The sequence below is a fragment of the Coturnix japonica genome, chromosome 18 (assembly GCF_054131305.1).
Source record: "Coturnix japonica strain WE chromosome 18, WE-NBRP24, whole genome shotgun sequence".
NCBI classification, from domain to species: domain Eukaryota; kingdom Metazoa; phylum Chordata; class Aves; order Galliformes; family Phasianidae; genus Coturnix; species Coturnix japonica.
This window is the reverse complement of record NC_140680.1, coordinates 9,551,077-9,556,965: the sequence shown is the minus strand read 5'-3', so window position 1 is coordinate 9,556,965 and position 5,889 is coordinate 9,551,077.

Genomic DNA, 5,889 nt, shown 5'->3' with positions numbered 1-5,889 from the left:
TCCTCTTCCCACTCTCCTTTATTGCGCTATTCATTGAGCTGTGCTGGACAAAGGGACCGTGCTGGGCTGAGGGGGCTGAAATTTGCCATGCAATGGACAGGTCAAGGGGAGGAAAATCACAGCATGAAGTGCACTGAAGCTGGGGCTCTTGGGGGGAGTTTGCTGATGTGAGGCAGGTTGCAATATCTCCTGGGGATGGATGGGACTGTGGCACATGGATAGAGGGGAATAGAACAACCATTGGTACCAGTCCTGCAGCTGCTATGGCACAGAGCAGAACAAGTCAAGGAAACCTAGGAGGAGAGAACAAGGCAGATGAAATAGGATGCTGTGATTCCCAGGGGATTCACAGGATGATAATAAGGGAATTTGGAGACTCCCATCCACTTGGCAGTGTGTGATCCCAACGGCTCATGCTGCGCCCAGCCACCAGATCAGTGATACAGCAGCATGATCCTTAATTCCACCTCTCCATTGCCGGCTGTTCTCTCCTGCTGCTGCGGGGCAGGGTGGCAGTGACAACATCGCAGCTTTTAGGAAGCAATTGCCAGGAGAGGCTTTTGGTCCCTGCGCGCTGAAAGAATCAAAATAACACATTTCCAACAGAATTCATGATGAGACAATTAATCATCCCAATTTAAAACATTGGAGGGCCTGAATGAACAAAGATGTTGGAGGCTGTGTCTGTGCTCTGTCTGGCAGCAGTAAGGCTTTAGGCAGTACCTGTACTGCAGGTCCACATGGATCCAGCAAGCAGACAGGATGTGTTCTCCCCATTTTCCAGGCTTTGCGTCTTGATTTACTGAGCTCTGAGGTCACTCTAGGGGGGGGGGATTGGGACTGAATAAATTGTGAGCCTTCTTTTCCATGAGCACAACTCCAGTGCCTCCAGACATCTCATGATGTGTCCAAATAACTCCCCGAAGTTCCTGAAGCTTTAAAGCAAATCCCGAGAAAAGAGCCGCAATGAGATTATTGTGGCACATTGCTGCAATAAACCTTCTCTTCATCCTTTCATGGTTAGAGGTATGAACATGAATTATGGCAGCTTAAACCTCTCAAGAGCAGCATGTACAATTGTTTTCTCAAACTGCTGGTAAAGAGCCCTGTTGAGCTGCGATGTCATTGCCTGCAGATGCTGCAGACTGAATGGGGCTGCTTTACGAGCTGTTTTAATCCTTCCAGGAATCAAATGACCCCTTTCTGCCCATTCCAGGATGCAGACTGCTCCTTGCTCCGTTCCAGTTTGCTCCTTCAAGGCTTTGGCACCATCACTTCTTGCATCAGATGAGAGCCTTGAAGCTTGTAAATGTAAACCTGTGAATAAAAGCTTTGGATTCAGTAACTTCGTGTGCACAATTTACCTTCATTTGGATTGTTAATGGAGAACTTAAAACTCACAGACCGCTCCGTTTTGGTCTCCATGGGATCTGATGAAGGTTCACCCCTCAGCTGCATGGTCCTGGTGCACCAGGGCTGGTTTTGGGGGAGGGATGGGGCTGGGCTATTTGTCTGCTTTTCTTTTTGTCTGTGGCTGTCGGTGAAATTCATAATGAAAATGTGGATCTGCACAGATTGGGCTGAGATCTGACAGCAGGAAACAAAAAGCAGGAAGATGGGATGGTACTGAAATGGAAATGATGGTAATTAAAACACAAAAAATAAGCACTCAATGTTTCTGGGCATTGCAGCCACCAGAGCTGATTTATCAAAGCTGCTTCTCTACAGACTGCCCTGACTCGAAACTGAAGAAGTAGAAAAGTCTCTAATGTGATTATTTACCATTAACTGTTTTGCTGCTAAGCCTGACTATGAGGGGACGTCAATGGGTTTTGTTTATGGGTAAATCCTCATTCATTGCCCACTCAGCGCAATGGGAGGGCTGGAGACATTGCGGGAAAGGTTTTCTTTTTCTCTTTAGGTGAATATTTGCCATCTTTGAGAGATCATTTTGGACGGTTCTTTCTTGATAGAAACAAGCCACAGCTCCATCAGGGCCCCAAGCAGAGCGCATCCAACCCACCCCACGTCAACCCGCTTCCTCCTACACTGCTTCCTTTGGGGCAGATTTTAAAAGAACAAGGAAAGGTGAGGGGAGGAAGGAGAGCACCCTCAGCACTGCTTGGGTGAGTGCAGCCAGGGACAGAGCAAACAAAGAGGAAATTGAATTGTTCAGGGTTTTTTTATCATCTAAAACAAAGTGAAGTGAACGCATCAACAAAATGAAGGTTGCCGCGTTGCAGAGATCCTCTGTAGAAGTGTGACCACAAATGTCATTTTTGTGAAAAAGAAATGGTTTGGATGGAATCGGACTCTTTCATCCCCAAATTCATGGCTATCTGCAGCTAAACAAACCTCCAGCTCTCCGTCCTGAGGCTGAGCACTTCTCCACATTGGTGCCATGTGGACGTGGTTTCCCAAAGCTTGCTTTCAGCTGTCAGCTCTCTGCAGGCACAGATTACATTGATCCTTGATGGATTTCATTGTGTGCTCCCTGGTGCTGTAACCCATGCTTGGGTTATTTTTGCTGGTGTTGCCCTGGGCAATGCTGGATGTGCAGCTCTGAATTTGCAGTGTGGAGAAGGGCAGACTTGGGCCACTCTTCTGAACATGGACAAGCTGGGCACACACATCACGCCCCAGCTTTGTGCTAACAGCCCAGGCACAGCCCTGAGGCCATGGAACGAAGCACCCACACACAACCCAGTGCAGCACCTGTTGCTGTTGCAGCCAAGCACAGCGGGAGCTCAGTGCTATTTCTGGGGTGTAGTGGAAGGCAGGAAGGGTTGGTGTGCCCCACAAGCAGGGGAATGTGCTGGTTATAAAGAGGCTTAGCAGCCATGCTGCCACAGGAGGGGATAGGAAGGCTGCCCTGAACCCCCTCTGTATGGATGGAACAGGGCAAGGAGCTTGGGACACACTAAGCAACAGCAGCTGGGACAGTAATGGCAATTCTGCAGCACCAGTGACACAAACAGCAAAAATAAACCTGGTTCAGGTAGTGAAGAGGCTGAGAGCAAAGCAGTTCTGCCCAGGCAAATGTCCTGAAACCTCAGGGAAGACAATGGTTCTAGTTTTGCCATCATTTTCTTCCTCTGTAATCAATTCATACAAAGTATTCACATCCCCGATGCACACTCATAAAGAATAGTGGCCTCATAGCTGTGAACTGATGCCGTAGTGGTGGTTCAATAGGAGCCATGTGTTTTTCTGCAAGATGCCAGCATCATGGGAAAGATTTCAGCAGATGCAAAGCTGGGACTGGCAACTTCAGTATGCAAACCCAGCATACTTCTGAGGAACAAGAGAACAAGTGGCCCCAGAATAGAAATGAACGCCCATTTCATTGGCTCATAATTCCCAGTGTTTATTTAAGCATCAATTCTTGGGGCTGTTGTGCATGTATAGATCTGATTAGCAATTACAGAATGTACCAGAGCATCACCACAGCACAGCTGGGGACTGCAGAGCCAAATGGGTGACAGCACGTGGACCTCAGGGCAACGTCTTTGTGATGACTTTTAATAGGAAACCACTTGACTGGGTAACTTTGAAGGGAGAAAACATGTTTCTATAGTCTGTTAGCTCAGCACTCTCTAGCTGCCTGGTAGAGCAACTGCCTGAGCTGCATCCAGGAAAATTAGGTAGGTTTAATTAATCAGAAAGAAAAGAAAAAGGAGAAATAAAAGTAGCATCTCTTGGGAAGGAGAGAAAAAGGAGTTTACACTGTTGGTTACAGAGCTGCTCCTGGGAGCCAAGAGATGTTTGTGACAGCAGGAAGATGGGAAGGAAGACCTAAGAAGAAAGGGTTGCGGAGGGGTTGGGACATGAAGATGAAACACTCAATAGAGTATGTAAGTAAAACACCCATCCCTGCAGGAACCCAGGATGCTAATTGGATTGACGATCCATTTGATCTTCCATATACATTTCCTGACTGATTCATGCTGAGACGTACTTCTGATGTTTTGAATCCTCAACTTTTGGGTGAGAAGTAAAAGGGGAGCCGTTTTCTTTCAGCAGACTGAGTAATAAAGCAATGCTGTAGTACTCCTCATTTTCTTCACCACGGTGACTCAGTATCTGACTAATGAATGCAGTCAATAGCTGAGTAATTTAACCTGGTGAGAGCATAACCTTGCCACAGCAGACCATCTCCTGCAAAGGTACCGTCAGGCACTGGGTGATAAACAGATTCTGCCAGGCTGAAAAGATTACTTTGCACAGTTCATCAGCCATAGCTTTTGCCATGATTTTCTTCATGGCTTTTCTTTTGGAACAGCAAATCTCTGCTATGGAGACTTCAGACCAGCTGCAGAAGCGTCCCTTCGGGGAATTGGCTTCTGGTTGGGGTGGGTTGTCACATCCAAAAAGGATCTCACCCCCATTTCCACAGGTGTGAACCCAGCATCACTCCACACCTATAGTGCCAAGGCATAACCAGGCCCTCCAGTAGCCCTCAAAGCTCTGCTTTTTCCTGGAAATCTCCCCTGCAACCTCACTTAACCCAGTCCCCACCTCCAGGGAACCCTTCTCAGGGTGGTATTATCAGACAGCAGAAAAAGGAACCTGACTCACAGGGCCTGCACTGCACCCGGATTTATCTGCAGGCTTGCTAGCAGGGAATGCAGTTTCACGTCAGGGCTGTTTTTCCATCCCCTTTTGGGGGTTAATCTCTCCAGGGCAGCACCTGCTGGAGGAGTCCATTGCTCCATCCTGCTGCAGGCAGATGTCTGTCTGATGACAGAAGTGCCCTTCATGCCTGTTTCTGTGCTCCATCCCATGCTGACCCGGGCCTGCTGTGCACAGCCCAGGTGGAAACATGGAGCTGGTGAACACCTGGATGAGACCAAAGCTCCAGCTTCACCTATACAGATGTCTCCATTCCTTTCCCCTCTCCACCATTTTAAATATAAAGTGAGGAGAAACAATAGGAGTGATGAGTGGGAAATTACTGATACAACAGGATTTGTAAGCAGGGGAATCATTTACTGCATCAGGAGCAGAGCTCCAGATAGTTCAGCTCCTGTTAACCAAATCACATCAAAACAGATGATCAGTCCCTATAATGGGGACTCACTGAGGGCTCCTCCACAGCAGATAGGACAGAGCTCTCTCAGCAGAAGCACCAGGAGGAACTCAGCCTTGAAGCAGATCTTATAGCTCAGACCATTCCAGCTATGCAAAACCAGAAGCAAGCACAGGATCTGCTATCAGCCACTCATCACACAAGGCTGACTCTGGGCTGACTGAGCTGTTGAGGCATCTCCCAAAGGCAGTGCTTCTTCCTTTGCTCACTTCTTGCATTCACTGTTTCTTCTCACCTTGTGGCTTTAAGGTAAGTGAAACACATCTCACCTTTGGTCCTGAGATGGCCAGGAGGAGCACTTACCTCCAAAGCTTGTTGGTGAGGAGCTGGCTGTGTGACAGAGACTTCCCCTGCCCTGGCAAGCAGGATTTGCAGAGAAACATTTAGTGATGAAGCGTTTGAAGAGGGTTTGTACCACATTCAAGTCACAGCAGGAACATTCCTGAGGCAGTGGGATTCCTCCTGCTTTTGCATATAGAGCACTTAACATGTTTATTTTGTCTCCTGTGTTAAAACACTTTGTCCCTCCTTTATTTATCTTCTCCTCCAGGCAGTTCTGGATCAAGCCAAGTGTGCTCTGGCTGCAGGCTCTATTACCATGGCCCTGCAGGGACAGGGACAGGCTGTGCTGGAGCCCAAATGGCCGTGTGGAGGTGCCTGAGGTCAGCTCAGGTCATGCTGAGGGGGTACTGAAGCCAGTGGCAGCAATTAGAAAGAGTAAAGATGAGGTATTTGCAGAAATAGCCTTCATTGAAGAGCGAGCCTGGTTGCTCCTGTCTGTATCCTGGTGTCATGGTCAG